The sequence below is a fragment of the Diabrotica virgifera genome, chromosome 6 (assembly GCF_917563875.1).
Source record: "Diabrotica virgifera virgifera chromosome 6, PGI_DIABVI_V3a".
NCBI lineage: Eukaryota > Metazoa > Arthropoda > Insecta > Coleoptera > Chrysomelidae > Diabrotica > Diabrotica virgifera.
In genome coordinates this window covers 83,832,729-83,859,419 of record NC_065448.1, presented here as the reverse complement: position 1 = coordinate 83,859,419, position 26,691 = coordinate 83,832,729, and the positions used below count along the sequence as shown (strand labels likewise).

The window sequence follows — 26,691 nt, the reverse complement described above, 5'->3', positions numbered from 1 at the left end:
TTAAGGAACTTATATTACATCTTATATTAAATTACAATTATTTAATATTACATTATTTACATTAAATTACAATACACTTCTCCAAGAAATTAACGCACCACCTTAAAAATAGGGCATTTTTGATGTCTCGAATTTTCTAAACCTGTTGTCCCATCTGAGTGATTTTTTTATAATATAGCCTAGGCTATAGGTTACATCCTTAAGCTTGTCATGCACTGGGAGCTATACTGTAATATATGTATATTATATCATATCGCTCTCTATAGTAATGAGTGAGCCTGCAGACAGGGAACTAATGGTTCCGTATGTGCAGGCTCACTCATTACTATAGAGAGCGATGTGATATAATATATATTACAGTATAGCTCCCCGTGCATGACAAGCATAAGGAAGTAACCTATAACCTTAGAACTAACAAAAAAATTAAATAAATACTCTATTTAAATTATTTTTAAACATATTCAGAGATATATCAAAAATTTCAATGTGTTTGTCATTTATAAGTTTACAGTAACGATCTATAGGTGAATTTTGGCCATAACTTGTGCGATGGAAAGGAATATAAAATGTTATAAAATCACCTCTTCGATTTCTAGTTTGTATATCAACATTAATACACTGTAATAGATCACAGCAATCTAAATTTCCATTTATTAAATTATACAAAAATACTAATCCTACTTGATTACCTCTATTTTTCAGTGTATTAAGTTTTAAACTGTTTTCTATTAATGAATAATCGTGATCTACAATAGTTTGACCTAATTTAAATGCACAGAACCTCAAAAATTTGTGTTGAATTTTTTCAACAGTCATATTATGAACTGCATGTTATGGAGACCATACTATAGAGCCATATTCAAGTTTAGATCGCACCAAAGAACAATAAACTCCTCTTACAGTGTCAACTGAAAAATTACTACAGTGTCTCAAAATAAATCCTAACATTTTTGAAGACTGAACTGTTATGTAATTAATGTGTTCAACAAAACTCAAACTCTCGTCAAAAATCACTCCTAAATCTTTAACTTTTGAAACATATTTCAGATCTTCATTATTTATTTTATATGAAGTATTGATCTTCCTATTACCTTTGAAAAAACTAATGATAGAGGCATTCAATCAAATAGAACGAGCTGCACAAAATAGTGGCCTTAAAATCAACCAGAACAAAACAAAATATATGCAGGTAAGTAAAAACACAGAAATAAGGCAGCCACAAAATATAACAATAGGAGAATACAACATTGAGGGGGTAAAAAACTTTACATACTTGGGATCCCTAGTCACATCTGATAATAACGTAGCAGAGGAAGTGAAGAGGCGAATATTTATTGCCAATAAAAGTTACCATGGCTTAATTCGGCAACTAAGATCAGACAACGTCGCAAGGAAAACAAAATGCCAAATATACAAAACCCTAATAAGACCGGTACTCACATACGGCTCAGAAACCTGGACACTCACTAAAAGAGAGGAAACATTGCTAGCCACCTTTAAAAGAAAAATCTTGCGACACATATGTAAGGGCACAAAAGAAAATGGAATTTGGCGAAGAAGGTACAACTTTGAACTATACGAAATATACCAGGATCCGGATATCATAACATTCATTAAAATAGGACGGCTGCGTTGGATGGGACATGTAGAAAGAATGGAAGAAGGCGAAATACCAAACAAAATATTCAAACAGATGCCAGTAGGAAAAAGAAGAAGAGGAAGACCGAAGCTGAGATATTTAGAACAAATAGAAAATGATATAAAAACCTTAAAAATAAAAAACTGGAGAAAAAAAGCACGAAACAGATCAGAGTGGAGAAGAATCCTGGAACAGGCCAAGACCCAGAAAGGGCTGTCGAGCCAATGATGATGATGATGATGATGATAAAAATTTTATGGGGGTTTTGTTCCCTTTAACCCCCCCAAACTTTTGGGTACGTTCCAATTAAATTATTTGTGCGGTACCATTAGTTAAACACTGTGTTTTTAAAACTTTTTTACCTCTTTCTATTTTTTCGATAAAGCTCTTTTTATCAAGATATGGCTTCTTTTTAAAATGGTTCAAAATATACCTAAAAATGTAAATCATAAATAAATTTTCATATTATTAGTCTCTACAATCGTACTTAACCATATACAAATATGTGGTGGATTTGACAAATATTCAAAATATCACGATAAAAACTGACTTCAAAAAAGTACTAAGAGGCAAAAAAGTTTTAAAAACATTGGGTTTAATAGTACCACAATAATAATTCAATTGTAACTTACACAAAAGTTTGGGGGGGTTTAAACGAACAAAACCCCCATAAAATTTGTATGGGGTGTCGGGTGTCCAAATTTCACTATACAGTAGAACCTCGATTATCTGTCTCTCTATTAACTGTCACCTCTGTCCACTGTTTTGTAAGAGAGACTAAAAACTTTTTTTACAGTCACCTCCTGTTTTCATGATATTTTTTGACATGTTTTGTAGTAAATTCAATCATCTATTTACTACAAAACATGTCAAAATTTACATGTGAAAACAGAGATGACCCTAAAAATGGTTTTTTGTCTCCTACAAAATTCATGAAAAAGCAGATAGGAGGTATTGTCACATCACCGACGATATACCAGAAGTATATGTGGCCATACCAAATAATACATCCTTGATAAATATAAACATTTTTATTGCACAAAATCTTGTCATATATTTTTTTCCATAATCATCACTAGGATGATGATTCATTTGTATTGAATTGTACATTGCAATTCTCTGATGTTTGGGAAAAAGGGCTTAAGTCAGAATTGCACATCGATAATGTTTTGATGATTTCTGGACCAGAAAAATCGGCTCTTTTTATTGGTACATACAGTGTAAGTCTGCAACACTTTTTTTATGGTCCAGAAATCATCAAAACATTATTGATGTGCAATTCTGACTTAAGCCCTTTTTGCCAAACATCAGAGAATTACAATCTGGTCATAACTGACCAATGAGCAAATTTAATTTAACCTAAATTACTACTGTTCCTTAAAATGAAGAGCTTACCCCATAGCGTCTCTTATCTAATCTAACAAGATCGTGCACTATTCTAACATACACAGGCACACAAGCACTACGCTCTGCTTTTCACTATCACCTATCACTCAAACTAGTTCAAAAGGCTTTGTCCTCTTCAATCTTCTAGTTTGTCCAGTAGTAGATATCGAGGAGTGTGGATTTCCTCAATATTCTCATACTTATGAAGTTGTTGTTGCTCATGACTTCCTGCTATCTTCTTGATGACTATATTATCCAGGTTCCATTCCTAGGTCTTGATATTTGTTTATAAAGTAATATCTTATTATGCATCGACAATGTGGAGTTTCTTCCAACTAGTCAATACACTTTTTATAGGTATCTTTCTTTTGCCTTTCATAGCCACAACAAGGCTATAATACGTTTCCTTCCTGGTTTTTTTGTAGACCACTTTCAGCTGATTCTAAAAAATTAAAATGAATGGTAATTTTCTATTCTTTACAATTAAAAATCAAATGAAATAGGTACTACTATTTACAGGTAATAATATGCATAAATAATTCGTTTCCTAAAGAATACAGAAAATTGAAAACGTTTTTATAATACTTACATAATTGTTTAAACAAAAGAGACCCAGCCAGAGCAAAACGCAAAACTAACAGACAGAACTGCAAAAAAAGCCACTAATTTCCATTTTCCCACCCCCTTATCTTATATGCATTTTCCAATCAAAATTTTTAGGTTGTCATGAACATGAAAGACTCAACCTCAACAAATAATAATAAACAAAAAGCTCTACTTCCACTTCCCGCCAAATGGACACAGGTTGGTGACACTGAATTCACGCCAAATAAATGAAAAAATAGAACAATTTTTCTTTTTCTTCACGTGAAGTTTATAACGAACAAACTTAGATGTCAAAGTGTGCTTTAACACGTCAAATTTGGCCTTGAATAACTTTGTCAATTTATTGTTGATGTAAAGTGGACTTAACACTTTTCTACACCTACCTCCGAGACGGTGGTGGATATTACACTCGTCCTGCGCAGTATCATCCAACCGGAGCCAGCTGTTTAGCCGTTAAATGTGTTTGTTTACAAAAAAGATATATTTCTTTTTAGTTTAATTTAAACTAGATTTATAAATTGAAAAAACTAAAGTAGCTACAAGTTTTAATTTAATTTTGCTTAACCTCCGAGTGGCACTTTCCTGTAATTTTAAAATTATCACTTTTCAGTGATTTTTTTAATATGCTTTTATGTCATTAAGTTCAACAAAGCATTTCCTTTAATTACAATTAAGCCAAAACATCGCAAATCCTGGGCCCTGGACTACTAAAGGTATCCGGTATCCGCATATCAGCCATGAATATGCGTTCACTACTCTACATCAAGAAATTTACTTTCCAATGGCTCTGTCACTGAATATATCAGCAAGTATAGGAAAACCTATTTAAAACTTATAAAATCAGCTAAAAAATCGTACTATCAAAATTGTCTGAGAAGCTCTAAAAGTGTTGCAAAAGAAACTTAGTCCATAATAAATGATCTTCGAAATAAAATTCACCCAGCTTAAACATTTTTCCTTTCAGACCCTGGAAATCTAAATGAATACTTTGTTAATGTGAGTAAAAATATAACATCAACAGCTTCGTGCAATTGTACTTGAGACACTGTGTCAGGTGAGGTGTTTGAAAATTTGAGTAACTTGATTCTGGGGTGTGAATTTCTAAAACTTTTAAGTGTGGTTTTTAACCGTTGAGAAAAATTATTTATTTAGTGTTGTGTTTATAATTTAATATATGTTTTAAAATGAGTTTTGTTTTATTTTTTGAGAAAAAATTAAAAATACAGCATACTTACAGTACTTTTTTTGAAATGCTATTTTCCAAAGTTTATAAAATTTCTTACGCTCGATTTTATATTAATAAAGTTAAAGTGGACTTTAAATTTAAAGTTTTCTTTAACTGTGACAATTGCTTTTTTTAAGGTAACACACACTTTAACTTTATTATGAAATCGAGCGTTAGTCAAAATTCTAAATGCTCAGTAAATAATAACAACAATTAGGTACTTGTATTGAAAACAACATATTTTGTAATTTGAAAAAAAAACAACATATTTGCAACATAGATAACAAAACAACATGCTTTGTTACGTATTTTAAAAAACTCTCCATCATGCATGCTCCATGAGAAAAGAAAATATAAAACTAATTTCATCCTTATTGTGTCTCAGATGGCGTAGCTACTTTTGCTATAACTACTCAATGCTTTGCTACTCTACCTACCTACATACAATTTGTATTGTTTTATCAAAAAACAAGCATTTACATACTCTGCAAATTGTATATTTTTTCTTTGCATTTTCATATGAAAAAACCGCGGTATTTATCTTGAACTTTTTTTGAACAAGGTGCAATACTTAGGTAATATTATTATTAATAAAACAAAGTATATTAAAATACAATGTTAAAAACTTTAATAATATTAGCAATATTTAAAAACTTCAATATATTATAGTATACATATTATGAATCAGTAGAAACGATTATATTTAAATTTGGTAAATTATAACTCCAATCGACCAGAGCACGACCACACAACCCAAAACACAAGTACGCAAATATGGTTGTGTGACGCGTGGCTCGAAGCCGTGCAATTTACGAGACTCGCTCGATCTGTAGATCCTTGTGTCCTCATCTCGCCAATTAATGATTCTTTTGAGAAAGGTAAATTTCCAGAGTACCTAAAGACAGCTATCATTATTCCTCTTCATAAGGGTGGTGAAAAATCTAATTCCTGCAAGTATATACCTATTGCATTACTACCGGTACTCCAAAATTATTGAGAGACTCATAAAAGCATGACTTATGTCCTTTCTTGTTAAAAACAACATTTTATTACAGAAGTTCGGCTTTTTAAATAATAAATGTACTGCTGATGCCATGTTTTCTGTACTACATGAGGTTTATCAAGCACTGAGCAATAATCTTCACACTGCCACTGTTTTTTGTGACTATGCCAAAGCTTTTGATTGTGTAAATCATGAAATTTTGATAAAAATAACTAAATTTCTATGGAATTCGAAGAATTTCTTTGAATTGGTTTCAATCTTACTTGGATAGTTGGAAACAACTGGTTAGAGCAAATAATACAGACTCTAGTCTCCAAAATATTGTATGTGGGGTCCTCTACAAACCACAAGGTTCAGTATCAGGTCCTCTACTTTTCCTTACGTTTATTAATGACATCCCTAGTTTAAAAATTAATGGAAAAAATTTTCTTTTTGCTGATGATACCAGTATTACTTGGAGCAACTCAAATATTGCTACTATACCTTCTGATCTACTCACGATAAAAACCTGGTCCGATTCTAATTTACCTTTTTTTAACATAAAACAGTAGCATTATCCAATACAGGAGCTCGTCAATCTTTACCTCTTAACACATTCACAGACACAACTGCATATGAAGCCACTTACTCCATAAGATGTGTCTACATCTAAAGTGTGAATGTGTTAATAACAGCCAGATCAGTATCGTTGATTCTGTAAAGTTTCTTGGTATTTTTTTTAGATAGCAATCTTAAGGGTTAAAAGGTGATGTTTTGCAGAATTGCGTGGATGTTAATTAAACACCGAAGTACTTCTAGTCAGTTTTATTTTAAAAGAAAACTCAATAATTCTACAAATAACTTAAACATCAAAATCAACATTTATTTTTTCTTTGACACTTATTTTTTCTTACAGTTGACATCTGACACTTATATAACATTGTTTCCAACTACATCATACAATAACAAAAATCCCCTAGATTTGCCGTTGCTTATTTTTACTGGGTATTCAACACCCCCCCTCAACGGTAAATCTCCTAGATCTAAATTAATTTTTTATTCTAAACCTAGCAACTCTCTAAATTTTTTAAACAAAGTTAAACCTAATGGTTTTGTACATATGTCAGCCTGTTGGTCACTTGTATTAAGATATTTTAATACAACAATATTTTCCTTAATTTTATCTCGTACAAAATGAAATCTAATATCAACATGTTTTAGTCTCTTATGAAATTCCGGATTTCTACTAACCCTTATAGCGCTTTGATTGTCTGCATGAATTAGAACCGCTACATAATCAGGTTTTATTTTTAAATCATACATTAAGTATCTTAGCCAACATGCTTCACTCACACATACACTTAGTGCAACATATTCAGCTTCAGTAGAGGACAAACTGACTGTAGACTGTTTCCGTGATGCCCATGACACCGTGCAATTAAAAACTTTGAATACATATCCTGATGTAGATTTTCTATCAGTACGGTCACCTGCCCAATCTGAATCTGAGTACCCTACTATCAAATTTTCCTGTTTATATTTATGTTTATAGTATATCAAACTCATAGTAACTGTGCTTTGAATATATCTCAATACTCTTTTTATTGCTACCCACAAATCGTTACTTGCACATGTTTGATACCTGCTTAATATACCTATAGCTATACACAAATCTGGTCTTGAGCATAACATTGCATACATCAAACATCCTATAGCAACTCTACATTTCTTTTCTATCTCTATGCTCTCAGATTTTTTTCGTTTGAGAAAATCGTGGTGAAAATTATTATCCATTGGTGTTGTTGATGGTTTGCAGCTTGACATGTCAAATTTCTTCAAAACATTTTTTAAGTAAACAGTTTGATTAATTTTTATTTTGCCTTCAGACAAATTTTGAGTTATGCACATACCCAAAAAATGTTTTATTTGACCTAAGTCGTTCATTTTGAAGTTTTTGTTTAAAATGTATTTTATTTTCTCAACTTCTTGATCATTTGTACCTGCCAACAGCAAATCATCAACATACAGCAAAATGTATATCCTACCTTTTTCATTTACTTTAATATAAAGACAATATTCATATTCAGATCTTGAAAAACTCAAATTTTGCATCAAATTATGAAATTTGTCATTCCAATTTTTAGGTGAACTTTTCAAACCATATAAGGATTTTCTTAATTTGCAAATAGTGCCCTCTTTTTCTTTAAATCCCTTTGGGAGTGATATAAAAACATTTTCTTTAATATCCCCATTTAGAAATGCACTACAAACATCTACTTGATGAATTTTCATATCAAAAGTATTACACATGGCTAAGAAAATCCTTATTGATGGTAATTTTGCTACTGGACTATAAATATCATTAAAAAACATACCAATTTGTTGAAAACCTCTAGCTACCACACGAGCTTTATATTTCACTACTTTACCATTTTCATTTTTCTTTTTCTTGAACACCCACTTGCACTCAATGACTTTTTGACCATCACTACTTTGCACAAACTCCCATGTTTCATTTTCTAGCAACGCATTTATTTCTGATTGCATAGCTTTCTTCCAATTTTTACACTCACTACTGGCCACTGCATCATCATACGTCTGGGGTTCTTCATCATCACTAAAAGTCAACAAACTCATTTCGTCATCATCCAGAACATAATCATCATATCTTGAGGGTCTTTTTATATGTCTTCTCAGGTCATATCCATGCTCCTGCTCTATTTCATTCACATCTTCAACACTGCTATCAGTTTCGAGGTCACTCTCACTGCTTTCTTCTCTATTATTTTGAGGTTCTTCTGCTTCACTGTCATCTTCTTCTGACTTTATCTCCTCACATATCATCTGTATGTTTTTATTCATGTCTGTCTCCCCATTTTTTATTTCTATGGTTTTCTCGGGCAAAAATATGACATCTCGATGAATTTCAACTTTATTTTTGTCTGGGACAAATATTTTGTAACCTTTTACATCCTCACTGTAGCCAATAAAGAAACCAAACATATTTTTTGCATCCCATTTTAATCTCTTCTCTTTTGGGACATGCACTGATACTCTAGAACCAAAACTCTTGAGTGTAGAAATATTATTGACTTTCTTTTTGTACCATAATTCATAAGGTGTCACATTTTTTATGCTACTAGGGCCTGTTCGGTTTAAAACATACACTGCTGTATGTATGGCCTCTGCCCACAAGTTTTTATTCAACTTTTGCCCTTGTATCATAGTTCGGGCTGATTCAACTAGGGTTCTATTTTCCCTCTCAGCCCTACCGTTCTGCTGAGGCGTATACACTACTGATCTCTGATGTTTTATGCCTTGATAGTCAAGCATCTCCTTTATTTCTTGGTTCATAAACTCTAAACCGTTATCTGATCGTAAATTTTTCATCTTGCAGCCTGTCTCTCTCTCGGCTAATGATATAAAATTTTTAAGGTGTTTCTTAACTTCTGATTTATTTTTCATGAAATACGCGTACCTATAATTTGTATAGTCATCCTTTAACAACAGGAAATACCTATTTCCCCCTAAAGACTCTTCTTCCATAGGGCCACATACGTCTGTATGCACTAATTGTAATGGCTCACTTGCTCTTGATTCACTTAACTTGAATGGTATTCTGTGTTGTTTACCTGTTAAACACTGTTCACACACGAATTTTTCGTCTATAAAATCAATGTTATTTTGCCTTAAAAAGTTTCTCACATATGTAGTATTTTGATGTGCTAGTCTGCAGTGCCAAACTCTCAAACTTTCTGTTGTTTTTGCAGAATTACACTCTGATAAAAATACATCTACTAAACAGCTGTTTTCTTGAACTTGACCGTCAGACAAGTTTTCGTTAGGGGTGCGTTCCGAAATTAAAATATTTGCAAAGGTTTCAGTGTTTTGTTCTTGTGAGAATAACATTTTGTATAATTTGTTATCCCGTGTTGCCAATGCTCTTATTTCTCCTTTGTCATTATAAAATTCACATTTTTCATTGTTTGAAAACATCTTATAACCTTTATCTAAGGCACATCCAGCTGAGAATAAATTAAATTGTAAATCTGGCACAAATAATACATCTGACAGGGTTGACTTTATAAATTTCTTACCATTAAATGCCCATAGAGTTATTTTTCCAATACCTTTAACTGGTAATTTTTCTCCATTTCAGACTTTTACTTGTTTTTTATAGCTTATCTCTATCAATTCTTCAAACAGATCTTGATTCCAGCACATATGTTCGCTAGCTCCTGTGTCCAAGCACCATTCATTTTTATTTTTCTTACTCCCAGTATATACCATGAATGCATTACTGTCAATTTTATTTTCTTCTCTGCTTGTCTGTTGTTTTTCATTTTTATTTTTATTAAACCAACACTCTTGTAAGTTGTGTCCTCGTCTTTTACATTGACTGCATACTTTTATGTCTTTCTGGCTATTATTATCTCTCTCTTTCTTCTTGAAAAAACAATTTTTCGCAATATGGCCACCTCTGCCACAAAAATGGCACTTTAATCTGGTTTTCTTTTGCCCTTTAAATTCTCTGCTTGTATCACTTTTCATCGCCAATGCTGTGCTGCCCTGTGCTGACTTACTTCTTTCTTCTTCGATAAGTAGTCTTGATGTAAGTTCATCTAGGGTTTGTTTATCAGATGGTACGGATTCCCATGCGGATCGAAAATGCTTATATTCCTCTGGCAATGCCATAAGTATTTTTGTCATGATCATTTTATCGGACAGCTCTTCACCAGCTTGCTTTAGCTTATTTTTTATCTCTTCAAGCTGTGATATGAATGAGGCAACATTTTTACCTGATGAAAACTCCAAGAGAAAAAACTTTTGTTGCATTAAATGAATGCTCACCTCTGACTCTTTGTCGTAGACAGACTTCAACTTTGTCCACATATCTTTCGAGGTCTCACAGGATAAAATGTGTGTCATAGGGCCTTGCTCTATTCTGGTTACTATAAATTCTTGTGCTTTTGAATCACTAGCATCCCATTTCTTTTGGTCATCTCCAGTAGTGCTCGGTCTCACAGACTTTCCTATTACTATGTCATAATAACCACGGCTTTTTAGCACTACCCTTGTTTGAAATTTCCAGGCTACCCAGTTGTCACCACCACTAAGTTTCAACGCAGCCGATGAATTTTCCATTTTTCGGATTTATGTTTTTCTTTTTTTATGTATATATACTCGAGCTTTTTTTTTCACCTTTTTTTCAGCTTTTCTTTTTTTTATTTTCGTTGGCCGCGGCAAACTACCGACACAGGCTCTTCAACACTGACTTTTTTACTGGCGAAATACTCACGAAACAAGTGATCTGGGCCATAACCTGATGTTTTGCAGAATTGCGTGGATGTTAATTAAACACCGAAGTACTTCTAGTCAGTTTTATTTTAAAAGAAAACTCAATAATTCTACAAATAACTTAAACATCAAAATCAACATTTATTTTTTCTTTGACACTTATTTTTTCTTACAGTTGACATCTGACACTTATATAACATTGTTTCCAACTACATCATACAATAACAAAAATCCCCTAGATTTGCCGTTGCTTATTTTTACTGGGTATTCAACAAAAGGGTCTAAAGGGATAAACATTCACTGAAAGCGATATTATCTACATTCGCTCTCGCGAGATTTTTTTTGACACTGACGTTAGTAATTTCGTTTTTGAAAAATTCAGTTGTCAGAAGTGACTGGAAATTACTACAAAACCAACGCACCTGCTCATATCCAATATTATTAATAGTAAACAGACATAAAAATAACATAAACCTTACGCCAATCAATAATTATTTATTTAAACCAATATAATGTATTGATAGCAAATGAGAAAATTATTTATTGTACAAAATAAAAATATTTTGTAGAAATAAACTTCACAAAATTTTATGAGATTAGTAGACACTCCCACTATTTCTAATAATTCTTCTTTTTTTAATGAAAGATTAAGTTAATTTGAGTTGATTTTAGCAGTTAATAGTGTGAGGTAGGAATTTTTGTGTTGTACGTTTCCTATTCCGAATGTCTCAAAAAAAATCTCGCGAGAGCGAATGTAGTATATCTTTAATACCCGTGGTGCCTTCAACATTTAATGTCTGACTAAATTATTCTTTATAGGCAAAAAAATTTAAGGAATTTTGAATTAATTAGTTTTTAAATAAGTACATTTACCAGCAACAGTTGTAACGTAATTGTGTCAACTCGACAGTATTTAACTAGTTATTTGAATTTAATACCCTAGCTAGGGCATTATTTTTCAAAATAAATATTGAAAAATAACGCCCTAGGGCATTATAATATAACTTACTTCGAAATCATGTACAGTGGAACCTCGATTATCCGTCTCTCCATTAACCATCACCTCTGTTAACTGTCAGGGTACATACAGAAGTTGTATTGAGTTATACATTAGCAATCATTTAAATGCAAAAAAATAAAAAAAAAAGGTAATTTGATTTGTGATGAGGACACAAACGGCTATCCATTGCTGACAGATAAAGAACTCATTGAAATGGCAACAAAGGCGGACCAAACCTATTCGGAAGCTGACACAGTAGCTATATTGATGCTTGGACACAAGGAAGCTTGACTGTAGCTATATTGATGAACCTATTGTAACTGACAAAGATTTGCGTAAATAATCTAGAGAAGCTGCATCGCATATGTAATAATTCATCGAGTGGTATTCTCAACAAGAAGAAGCCAATAAAGTAGATTGCATGATCTTATGCCTTATGCCGATTAAGAAATTCAGCCGTCGCCAAATATGAAGCAGCAGTAAAATAAACACAAATTTCAGAATATTTTAAATTGATTCGATTGTATGAACACAAATCCCTCTTATATTGTCAAACAAACCATACAAATGAAATTTGAGAGTTGTACTATGAATTTTTTTTTTTAATGTTCTGTTAACCGTCTTTTCGATTATCCGTCATACCCTTGGTCCGGTGCCCTGACAGATAATCGAGGTTCTACTGTAATAATATTAATGTCCGACTGGTATATTATTTGACAAATAATGACATAATTTTGAAGTCAGTTTGATAAATAATGACATGATTTCGAAGTCAGTTAAGTATGATATAATGCCCTAGGCTCTAGGGCATTATTTTGAAAAATTATGCCCTAGGGTATTAAATTTAAATAACTAGTTAAATACTGTCAAGTTGACAAATAACAACCCAAGTAAAACTATGGTTACCACAATTACATTACGACTATTGCTGGTAAATGTACTTATTTGAAAACTAATTAATTCAAAATTCCTTCAATTTTTTGCCTATAAAAAATAATTTAGTCGGACATTAAATGTTGAAGGCACCACGGGTATTAACGATAATATCGCTTTCAGTCAACTTATATCCCTCAGGCCAAAGGCCCTCGGTATATACACCATTGACCTCAAGTGTTATTATCCTTATAATACCCTTGGTACCTTAACTATAATCTCACAATCAGCCCATAGAAGGTGTCAAACAAATAAAATATTTGGGAATCATACTTGATAATTTATTAACAATTAAACGATTACTTTATTGATTACAGTTAATTTATTTAATGGAAATTAAGGTAATAATAATAATAATGTTTATTCAAAAATAATCAAATATAAAATCTTCCTGAGACTAAAAACATATTTAAGTGTATAATTAATAAGAATTAACATAGGAAGCCACAAGGAAATAAATCTGCACTTAGCTATAGCCCAAAGTAACTCCTGTTATTTATCCAAATCTTTACTAGTCAAACACATTTGTTTTGAAATTCCAGCAGTTTCTTCTTTTTATACCTTTTAAATATCCGGTGGTTGTTCCTAAAACAAAGACATAAATAAAAATTCTACATTGTGTACCATAAAAAAATCATAAAAATGTGGAAAGTATCACAAGAATAAAGAAAAGTCCCAGATATAAAATTCACTATTAAAATAAAAATAGTAAATAATTATTTATATCTGACACTTTTCTTATTGGAACTTCTTTCTGGTAACATCCTTAATCTCTGACTTTTACAATTTATAAGACAAGAGATGATGAATAAAGAAAGGGAAAAGGACTCTGCAGTATACAGTTACATTCTGCTTTCATTAATCTAGAAAAAAGATCAGAAAGATAATTCAAAGTCCGAAATTGTAAAAGTCAAAAAGAGATTAAGGATGTACCAGAAAGGGGTTCCAATAAGAAAAGTTTCAGATTTAAATAATTATTTACTATTTTAATAGTGAATTTTGTATCTGGGACTTTTCTCTTTTCTTTAAGAGATATCGCTGAAGCATCCTAATACTGCCCTGTTAAGAATAGAAGTCGTAACTGACAAAATCCCTATTTTGAGATATTCCATGTTTTAGATTTGATTAACTGCCATCAACTGTAATGACTCATTAAAAATCTTGTTACAACATCGCAATATATTTTTTGAGTACAAATTTAATGAGTGCGTGCAATTTTCTTTCAGAGTATTTGAAATTAGACTTTTGATAGATACGACATTTAATCCTAACAAATCATAAAAATAAGGTAAAGTAAAAAGTCTTATCTTAATCAAAGTTATAGTTTATTAAGATAAACAAAATAACATAAAGTCATAATTAGTTTTTTTAATCATGTAAAGCTCCAGGTTCCATTGAAGTTGGTAAATTATTCTAAAACGTTTGTCTGCTTTTAGGCATGTGTTCACACAGTTTGGATATAATTACTTGTTTTCTTTCAGCCGTTATGCATCTAGGAATGGAATTGGGTGAAGGTTTTGTCATTCCGTTTTGCAATCTTTGCATTCAGAATGTTTACTTCACTTTCTGTCTCTGAGGTGAAGCTGGTTTTGTACGAAAAAGTATATTTACCTATAGAAAAATTTACTTGAACCATTTGATTTAGGTATGGCCTGGTATTAATTTTATTCAGTTTATATGCAGAAGTACCATCTTGTCATTCAAAAAAGTCAGCTAATTCCATAACAATTACTTTAAAAAACTTTTCGACCTTCTAGATACAACACTAGCTGTGGTTTTCCGTTTGGTTACTTGTTCAGAGCGTTATTAAAAATAAAATTTTTCTGTTCGTCTTTTTGCAATTTCCAAAATTCTCCATTTATTTCTGTTCGTCTCGCTTCTGTAATTTTTTCGGAACATCTCCTCTTGCAAGAGATACAAGATGGTTTTACACGGTGCTTAGCAATTGTGGCTGTTAATTTTCTTTTTTTTTTCTCATTGCTAGGCTCTCTTTAAATTTCTTTCGTTTACGGATTTCCCCTGTTTTAGTTAAATTGTCGTTTTCTGCCCTTTCAACAGATACATATATCTACCAAGATGTCTTGAATAAAATGGAGACAGTCTTCCTTATCTTCTTCTTCACCTTTGGAATCAGATTCTTCAGGAACAACATTTGCAGCTCTCAAAGTTATATCACTAATAATCTTCACTTTATTTTAACCTTTTATGTTTAATTTCGGTTCCTCAATTTCTTCCGTCTCTGAATCTGACAAAATAAAATCGGGGTCATTATCATGCTGAAGTTTCGGTTCCTCACTTTCTTCCGTCTCTGAATCTGACAAAATAAAATTGGGGTCATTATCATGCTGAATTTTCGGTTGATCACTTTCTTCCGTCTCTGAATCTGACAAAATAAAATCGGGGTCATTATCATGCTGAAGTTTCGGTTCCTCAATTTCTTCCGTGTCTGAATCTGACAAAATAAAATCGGGGTCATTATCATGCTGAAGTTTAGGCTTCTTCACGACACGTCGTCGTAAACTATGTATTTTCTCTCTTTGTTGGTTATTTAAAATATGCAGCATTTTAAATGCTCTGCTATTTCTGTCCATTGTTACTGGTTCAGTTAATAAACTTTAATGTAAACACACTTAAAAACACTATAACAATAAGATTAATACTAGAAAATCAGATACGCCGAATAACGCTTACAACCGGTTAAATTTTAGGTTAAGAAACTAAAAAGGCGGGAACACTATGAATAATTATATAGGTTATATCTTCCTATTGTTAGAATATTTTGTCGAAACTACACAATTGTTAAGCAAATTTGTCGTAACTACAAATCGTCTTGTGAAGATACGACTAAAAATGTTAACAAATGGAGATTCGACAAATTGGCTTAACATAAACTGTATGAATGCAGATCCGACAAAATTTTAAAATGGAATAACTTATTTTTAAACAGCAGATATGCCTTTCATTCTTAACATATAGGTAGAGTATTTGGCTATCAATGTGTTGGCGTTATAACCTAAGAAAACTCAAAATTGCAGATACGACTTCTATTCTTAACAGGGCAGAATAGTAGATAACTATTTTTGAAATTCCACTTAAATAGACAATTTGATTTCGTTTTGATTCAGAGGTGTGTAGGCAGCTCCACTGGGGACGCCGTAAGGCAGAAACAACTGTCTGGAGATTGTGTATCGCCTCTGGATCGAAAGGAAACATAAACTGTCTCTTCACTATCACAAGAGTATTTTAATATTTTTATTGAATAAAAGTAGTCAAAAAAAAGGACTAGTTGGTGGAGCGAAGAGATAAAAATAGCTGTGAAAGAAAAGAAAGTACCATGGAGAGCTTATCTAGAAAATAACAGTTAATAAGCAAGGAAGCTTGTGAAAGAAAAAGTTAAAAAAGCTAAATTGGAACAGTGGGAGAGATTTGGAGAAAAGATGGAGCAAGACAGTAGTAGGACAAACCAAAAATTGTTCTATTAAGGTCTGAAAAAATGAGAGGTAAATCAGGTAGTACTGTCGTGCAAATAAAAAAAAATAAAATGGAGAAACACTTACCCAACCACAAGATATAGTTAATAGATGGAGTAAATATTCCAAAGAGTTGAGTAATGAAATAACAATGGAAGAATTAACGGAAGCCATTGCAAAAATGAAAAATGGTAAAGTGGCAGGAATAGATAATATCAAAACACGATTGTTGAAATATATGGGGGAATCTGCATTACACTACTTACACAAATTACTGATAACAATTTGGAAACAGAAACGCATCCCAGAAGATTGGGCAACAGCAGTAATGGCTCTTCTGGTAAAGAAGGGAGGTAAAAAAGTAATGTTCAAATTATCGAGGTATTTTCATGCTAAGTGTACTGGCTAAGATTTATGAATGAACACTGGAGATGAGACCGAGAAAGAAAGTGGAACATCAACTAGACGATGCACAAAAAGGTTTCTGACCGGGCACAGTGTCCAAGATCATATCTTTACTATAAGACAATGGAAAAAGCCTTTGACAAGGTACCCGGACATCACATGTGGAAAGGGCTTGAACTGTTCGATGTTGGAGGAGAACTAATTGATGCAAGTAAAATTTATGTACTGGAACATTGTGCGATCATTAAACTGTGAATCAAACAAATTTGCTAATACACAAGGAGTAAGGTGGAGTTTTAAGCTCACTGCTATTCATTATATTATATATATGAATGAACCAATAAAAAAAATGCAGTAGAGTCCCGAAAATTAGATTTAGGTTACCATTGATTAAAAAGTATAACTCTGAGTAAATGTGTATCTGCAGATGACATTGCATTGATACCAAGTTCAGAGAAATCTTTACAAAGCAACCTAAATTTATAGACGAGAGAACTTGCAGACAAAGGAATGAAAATAAAATTAGCAAAGACTAAAACTTTACTTATTTCCAAGACACTGAGAGAAATCCATATAAACCTAGACGGAAATTTAGTAGAACATATGAATGATTTTGAATATTTATAAACTATAATAGACAAAAAATGCAAAAAAAAATGAACAACAGAATTGCTAAAACATCACGATTATATCACTCCCTCACTACAGGTTTCATTAGCAAAAGAGAAATTAGTGAGAAGACAAAAGGGACAGTATATTATATACCTCCCTTCTCTGCTTCATGGAAGTGAAACATGGCTGGCTTTCCTAATAATTAAGCTTGAATTATCACATCTTTATTATTATTGTAGACATTTAAAATCCTTATTAATTGAATTACATTAAACTTACCACTTACAAAATGTTTACTTTTCATATTTTAATTTTAGTTCCCTTATATCTGTTCTTCTTGTGGCTTTTATCCATTGTCCCCAGCTTTGTTTGGATAATTCATTTAAATGTATTGCATGGGGAGCCTTGGGAACAGTACAAAATAAGACTTTTCCCTGTCTACCCTACTCCCACAATTTACAACAATACAAGTTACATGTATAAGCTTCCCAAGAAAGAAAAACTGATAACTGCTATGGACTAATTCAGTTCTGTAGGCGATAAACTACTTTATATTTGATTTGCTGCACACAATTTCGCTGCACAATCGACAATAAAAACAAACAGGATATTCTTTACAAATGTAAATATTAGGATTAGGTTATGTTATGTTATGTGCCCCCAGTTAGGCCATATTCGGAAGTTCCTTATCCCTTTGCTTGATTGGCACACCGATAATTTTCGTTTAATACTGTCCGCTGTCATGAGCCGCTGTCACATCCGCTGTCATTTTACACTCAAATGTCCATAGAATTTCGTACACTTACACTCAAAAGTGTAACACTAAAAAACAAAGGAACAGACCTATTGCATACTATCTATGAACCTTGAGTGACACAGAGGCGGCAGCCATCATATGCTAGAGAGAGAAAGCTAAGCGCCGGTAAAGAGAGATAGATAGACCACCGACCCGAACTTCTCCGCGTTACGCTATTTTTCGGACCTTGCCTAATCTATTGTGTTATTTATACCTATGGTGAGAACACGACTTCTAAAAATATTTCAAAATCAAAATTAGCGAAATCAATCCAGTCTTTCTTATAGTTGAGGTTGTCAAATAAAATTAGAGGATGCCAGAAAAAATTGAGTACAGCGACTGTACATGGCAATTGATTGTATCCCCCGTCGCATGGCGAAGGAAAAAATCACCAGTTTTATATAATATTATCGTTGACTGATAAATTTACTGGAAGATACGAAACTAAATGAGCGTTTATGTACGATACCAGTGGTTTTAGAAATAGATGGCGTTAGCAGCTTTCTAGGTGCGAGATTGAATTTACCTGAGACAACGATGAGACGTATTCAGGTAGCTTTGGTTATCGGAATTTGGGGTCGGTCGGGTCGATCGGATTATAATAAAAATTATTTAATTCTTTTGATGCTTTTAAATTTGAGTTCTCATTCAACGATAACAATGGCAATCTTTAAAATAATTATTGGAGTGTACCTATGTATTACTTTCTAAACTCGTTTTTAAATTAGCAAGAATAATTTTGTAGTTGTAATTTGTCTTCTAATTTGAATTCTTGAAACAAATCATTAAATATTATAAAGTTTATTTAATAATTTTATATAATATATATAATAATATAATTTATTTAATAAAAAATTTATTTAACGAGAAAAATACTCACTGGGTGATTTTAGATATTGTACATTTCTTATTTGTCTCATAATCTCGATAAAAAATAGGTAGTTATTTTCGTTAATTACAGTCTCTTCTGATAATTGTATATTTTGTTTGGAGATATTGCAAACGTATTTACTTAAATGAAATTGACTTAGTAACCCGCTCGGGCACTTTAAACTCTTCGGGAGAAAAAGGGTAAGGACTCATGAATTGTTGCAATCGCGATTTCCAACAATTTCTTCCAAGTTTTTTCGTGCCGTCGATATTTTCCGAGTTAGGGGGAAAATAGTGACTAAGTATTGAATTATTTATTATTAACTTCTTAAAGGTGCCGTGTATTTCTGCGTAGGCGTCCACTGTGCATTGTATTGTCAGGTGAGATATTAGATAGTCACGATTACATTATTCTATTACGAGTAATTTCATTAATATCATTTGGCGAATATTACCCAGCCATGACATCTTTTTCTAGACCTCTCTTACCCTCTATATTTCCTTCGAGTTCCAGTTGCCGACAACTATATCGTTCTCCTCGCAATATGTCCCTAAGTATGTCCATGATATTTTAAGCATTCGGTGCAGGCACCTTATTTCAAAGACTTCAAGTTTGTTAGTGGAGCTGGTCTTTATTATCCATGCTTTCATTACATACAAGAGAACAAGCCAAACGTAACACTTTAGCGTATTGTACAGTAGAAAGAATGAAAGAATGAACCCATGAACGAACATATAAAACACGCTGTATTTTCCTGTCACCGTGTCAAAAAATTGGCCAGCACAGGTACATGTAATAATTATTATTACGTGTACTTGCGCTGGGCAATTTTCTTTGCGACATGTTGACAGGAAAATACAGCGTGTTTTATATGTTCGTTCATGGGTATTCTTTGATTTTTCCGACTGTATCTCAGGTTGAAACCCAAATTTCAGTGAACAGTCATAAGAGTCTGGACGTCGACATCCCATTGTTTATGAGAGATATTTTTCATTAAGTTAAGCCCGTTTGAGCTGACAGTCGGAGTGAGTGTATATTGTCTTACCAAGATAGACGATTATCCAGTTTTATTCCCAAGAAGTTAATCAATTCTGAATAATTTATTGTAAACTCTTTAGGAACTACCTATTAACTTTTGCTCTCAGAACGAATTTCGAATAAACAATACGTTCTTCAGACACAAAGATCAAGAAAAATATACATTCAAAATACAAGAGCACACATATCCGATATTGATTATATGTATATTGACAAACAGAAACATCCATCATTCTCAAGTACTAGACATAAGATGTTTAAGTGCAGCTAATATCGGAAGTAATCACAACTTAGTACTTGGAAAAATCAGAATACATCTACAAAAAACAGGAAAAAAGACCCTATTGAATGTGAGACAAGAATAAAAGTAGAACAGCTACAAGACTTGTCAACACGAGATCTATACCAGACAAGACTGCAAAAAGTACTGAACGAAAACTACATAACACCAGATGAAGACATAGAAGAAAGTTGAAGGAAGATTAGAGATACCTAATATCAAAATGGCAGCAACGGACGCACTTGGAGAACTTAAGATAAGTAAACATATACGAAAGAAAAGGAGAACACCCCATGGATCTGTGAAGAAATAAAAATAAAATGCCAAGAAAAAAGAAAATCTAGCTAGAATACAAATTCAAAAGAACGAGACAAACATATGTGAAGAATCTAAAAGAGTTTGAAATGAGTTAAACTCAATAGTAAGAAGGAAGAAAACAGAACATTGGTAAGCATTTTCAAAAGAGATGGATCACGACTTATACGGGATGCAAAAGGAAATGTGGAAAATGATAAGAGGTCAAACAGCAGAGATGAAGGAATTGATAGAAGTAAAACATATTGATACAAATACATGGACAACTTAACTAGAAAACCTGTATCAAACAGCTAATCATGAAGAACTGGAAAACCAGGATTGGAATCGGATGAGCAAACAGAAATTAAAGAGGAAGATATAACGAACGCCTTAAAACAGATGAAAAATCGAAAAGCACCAGGGAAAGATGGAATAGCTAATGAACTTTTAAAATACGGAGGAGAGAGACGTCACAAAGAACTGAATATCCTGATAAGTAAAATAATAAATACAGGAAGAATTCCAGAAGAATGGAATACCACTCAGATGATAGCGTTATTAAGAAAAGTGATAGGGCAGACCCCAGTAATTTTAGAGGGATAAATTTACGGAGCACTATACTGAAACTCCCAACAAAGATACTGATGAAGAAAATAATGGCGTGCATAAATATATCGGTTGAACAACAAGGATTTAGAAGGGGAAGATCATAACGATGCAGTTTTTGTGATAAGACAAATAGCGGAGAAATCATTAGAGTATAACAAGCGAGGGGTTTTCTGTTTTATATACCTAGAGAAAGCGTTTGATAGAATACAATTAAAAGACGTGATACACCTACTATATGACAAAAATTTACCACTGGATATTATAAAACTGATAGAAAACATTTATGTACGAAATAAAATAGAAATGAAAGTCAATGGAATAATAACAGAACCCATATTATAGAAGCAAACACAGGAATCAAGCAAGGAGATTCACTAATCCCTCTACTTTTTAACATAACGCTGGATGCAATAATAAAACCAGTGAAGAAAAAAAGAGGGTAAAAAATGGGCGATAAAGAGATAAAAATACTCTGTTACGCTGATGACACCGTGTTAGTAGCAGAGTGCGAAGACGACCTACAAAGATTACTGCACGAATTCAACATTAACGCAAAAGAAATGAATATGAAAATATCAGCTTAAAAAACAAAAAGCTTAGTAATATCCAAAGAACCAATAAGATGCAAATTGGACTTAGACAATAAAAGTAAATACCTGGGAATTAATCTATCAGCCAACAATAATATCGAAGAAGAGGTTAAAGACTAATAATTAAAGCCAGTAGAACGGCCGGATGCCTAAACGACACAATTTGGAAAAACAAATACCTTAGAGTGGAAACAAAGGACCGAATATATAAGTCATTTGACTGAAGTTATTAGACCAGTTATGACTTACACTGCCTAAACAAGATCAGATGCAAGCAAAATACAAAGACGTCTGGATACCAACAAAATGAAGATCTTAAGAAGGATTGCTGGAAAAGGACTACGGGACAGGGTAAGAAGTGAGGAAATCAGATGCATATGTGGGGTAGACAATATAAATACCTGGGTAAAGAATAGAAAAGAAGAGTGGAATCAACACATAAGCAGGATGTCTGAATCAAGGATAGTAAGAATAGCCAGGGACAAGTCACCGTTAGGCCGAAGAAGTATAGGACACCCAAGGAAAAGATGGAATGACAATTTAGGGACAGAATGAAAGGCACCGTTGAAGAAAAACAGGCAGTACTGCCTATATAAAAGAAAAAGTAGAAGAAGAAATTCTTTAGGTAGATTTTTGGTAGTATAATGTGCTTCTTTGGAGTTTTACCGAAGATTATTGTTTTCGTTTTAGTGGAAGAAAATTCTAGGCCAGTAGTGTTTGACCAATTCTCTAATTTCTAAATGACTAGTGGGTTAAGTGATTTAGCGATGTCATTGATGGCAATAAGGAAAAGTGCAACGAGTAGACCATTGAGGAATGTCGTTTAATTGGATTTTTGAGTCTAAAAGAACGTTATTTATTCGAATAAGTTTCGTCTATATAGGAATTTATTAATAAATTTTATATTTCCTGGAATTAACCAACTTAATAGAATTTTTATATAATCCCCAAATGGCACGCGTTATAAAATATAATAAAAGATACCCATAAGCCAAACATACTTTATCACATCCAAATGACCCATGAATTACAGATTCAATATCCACTAGGTTGTCTAATGTAGATGAGGACTTTCTAAATCCACTTTGTATAAGGCTAGGTAGCTATAATATCAATAAGTCTAATACTATCTAGTATCTATCAAGTGGATAAACTGATTAATTTTTTTTTTGTGAATTTGATGGCCTTGGCCAAGCCAATTAGCCAGACATTTTGTTATTTTAAAAACAAACAAATTTGATTTTTCAATCAGAGGAATTTTTTCTGTACTTACTAACTCTAAATACATAACAAACTAACATTATTATCTACAATTATTATCTAAATAATACTCTGTTTTGGTTGTTCATTTTTTTTTGTAAATTTTTATTTTTTTTGTATTTTTTGTTGTATTTTTTTGTATTGTTAATTTGTTTTTTTATTATTTATTTTTTATTTTTTTTACTGTTATTTTTTATTAATTGTAGCAAGTTTTGTTCCATTGAGTTTTTTCACTAAGCTAATACTTTTCGAGTTATTTGAGAGTGAATATGTTCGTTTTCTAACAAAAAAAAACACGTTTTTAGACGGTTTTACGCAAATAACACAATAAACAAGTATTTTATCGAAAAGAGTATTCAATAAAAATATACTTTATAATAAATTTAAAAAAAAAATGTCTGTATAAAGTCTTTATACTCAGTAGAAGCAGAGTTGTAGCTAAAAAAGTAAGTTCTTATTCGTCAAATTCCAAATCGAATATTTCAACGTGAAATAACCAAAAAATAAAGCACATTTCTGGGAAAACTCATCGCAACTTTTTTAAAGTGTTTAAAAAAGCTTTGTTTTTGTTTTTAAAAAAGTTTCTAGCATTAAAGTAAGCACGTTACGCTGAAAATAAAGTTGGTCTTTTTTTGTAAAAGATAGTTTTAAAAAAGCGTGAAAATCACCCTCTAAAAAGGAACTTGCATAACATTTTTATTTCGAAAGAGATGCTATAAATTTGCTACTAACTCATCGCAACTTTTTAAAAGTGTTTAAAAAGCTTTGTTTTTGTTTTTAAAAATGTTTCTAGCATTAAAGTAAGCACGTTACGCTGAAAATAAAGTTGGTCCTTTTTTGTAAAAATAGTTTTAAAAAAGCGTGAAAATCACCCTCTAAAAGGGAACTTGCATAAAATTTTTATTTCGAAAGAGATGCTATAAATTTGCTATAAATCACAACAGAACACGATTTAAAAAGAAAAAAAGTAGTTTGTGTTTTTCGTTTGGCCCCTCAAGACGAATAAAATCAAATTATTGTTACCGCTTCACAAGTGACTTTACTTATGTATTGTTTATAATAATTATGATCTGTAAGTTTAATCGTAAATTTAGTTTTACAGTATTTTTTTATTTTGAAAAAAAATGCCTTTTTTTAAATAATTTTTTAATTATCAGTGATACGAAATATCCCAAAGTGTAAAGGTTTTGGTTTTCTGAATATTTTGTTTTACTGTAATACAAAAATTGGTTAAGATATGGCTGTTCCGAATTTGCATATACTCGTGTTTAGTGACTCATTGAAGTCCTTTCAACTACAGCCTTTCAAAAATAAGCACTTTGAACCGATGAAACTTACAGATCCTCTATAATAAGCATACATACGTAAAGTAACTTATGAAGCGCTACTGATTAATTTCATTTGAGATGCTAATTAGGAGGTGATTTTTAGATTTTTTTACAAAAAAAGGGATCAACTTTATTTTGTGCGCAACTTGTTTACTTCTGATACTAGAAACTCAAAAAAAATAAAGCTGTTTTTAAACTTTTTAAAAAAGTTATGATGAGTTTTCCCCGAAAAGTTCTTAATTCTTTGGTTATTTCATGTAGAAATATTCAATTTTGAATTTGACAAATAATAAGAACCTACTTTTCATTAGCTACAACTCTGCTTTTACTGGGTCTACGACTTCATAATATGTCATATTTATATAAAACATTTTTTTCACTTTTTGATAAGCTGTATTTTTGCTATGAATGTTTTTTTGGTGAAATACTTCCTTTTTTAGTTATTTGCGAAAATTCGTCTAAAAACGTACTATTTTTTGAGAAATGAATATATTCACTCGCAAATAACTCGAAAAGTATTTACTTGTGACGTCAAGACTAGTGAAAAAAAGTCTATAGTCAATTTATATTTCCAACATTTTTGCAGAAACAAAAATAAAAAAAAAATAATACAGATTAATATGATAGTGACTGCTGCGTTAAAATTTTGAATACGGGCCATGCAAAATAACCGCGTGTTCTTGGCTAGTTCCTTGAGTAGGGGGAATTTTACACTTCTAGTTCCAACAAATTTAAGCTAGGCGCGCCACTATAGGGCTTTTCATCGATTGTCATTTGTTTCGAGCTTCTGTCATATGTTGAATAATCTGTGTATAATATTAATATACACGGATTATACGACATATGACAGAAGCTCGAAACAAATGACTGTGAATGAAAAGCCCTATACAGGCAGGTTTTAAAGACAACAAAATAATGCATAGGCTTTCGTATCTTTCCGTATTTATCAATCAACGATATTATCATTCCTTAAAAAAGAAATTCCTTTTTAAAAAATGATAGTATAATTATTATAATATAATATAATTATATAATATAATATAATATAATCTAATATAATATAATATAATATAATATAATAATTATACTAATATTATTAGGTAGGTATAAAAAACTTTAAGAGAAAAAGTAACTTTTAGACCTGACAACAATGCATATAATAAGACATGTTTTAAGATGCTCAGTTGCCAATAGTGTGATCTGACTATCTCCTTGGAATAAAATAGTCCTAATATCCACAACAAAGAAATCTATTACAATTCTTATTATCACGAATAATCTTTACATTCTCTAGATAGCAACAAATTTAACTATAACCGCTTCGTTTGATTATAATGTAAAAATCAATTCTGAGTTTTCTGGGTCAGAACTTATAATTTATTACTTATTCAAAATCGCGCAACACTGTAAGAAAACGGTTTGTTCGAAGAGTAAAAAGCTTGCAACAATTTTGATACTCGATTCTAGATCCTGACCCGAATATTAGCGGCGTGTAATTTGTGTTGATAACCTTAAATCGCGAAATGGCCTGTTTATTATCGGTGGCAATTATGTAGTTCACTTTTTCAGCAATAAAACTACACTAGCATTTGTTTCAAGCTCTATTTTATTCTTCCAAGAAATAAAGTCATCATGGTTGGAAAACTCTATTGTATCGCATTGCATAGGAATGCTATGAGAAGTTTCATAATGTTTAATAAAGTCCTTTTTAAAAGTTGCATGATAATTACACAGAGAACATTTATGATGAAATGTTTTAGTTTCTGCAGAAACTGATACATTTGTGTGCACTTTTTTGACATGAAAGTTTAAACTTGACATATCTAAATTGTTTATCACAATGTGTGCACTTATAGACGTTGCCTTTAAGCACTTTTAAAGGGGCAATTGCATGTCGGGATGCGAACTTTTTACATGTCTTTTTAAATCATGTTTATGTTTATACACTTTTTCGCATTTCACGCACTTATTAATTCTTTCCACACCTAACATTTTCGATGTCAAGAAAATGAAATACATACTCAAAAGCAAACACAAACACAGAACTGTAAACAGTAGAAATGATT

At 31.9% G+C, this 26,691-nt stretch overlaps 1 protein-coding gene across 1 annotated transcript in view; it reads right to left on the bottom strand.

Moving 5' to 3' along the window:
- Positions 1-13,336: 13,336 nt before the first annotated feature.
- LOC126886516 (uncharacterized) overlaps positions 13,337-26,691 on the bottom strand; it is a 129,481-nt gene continuing 116,126 nt past the window's right edge. Inside the window, exon 3 of the mRNA XM_050653497.1 lies at positions 13,337-13,654. The gene's annotated coding sequence lies outside the window, so the exon portion shown is untranslated. The remainder of the gene's footprint in view (positions 13,655-26,691) is intronic.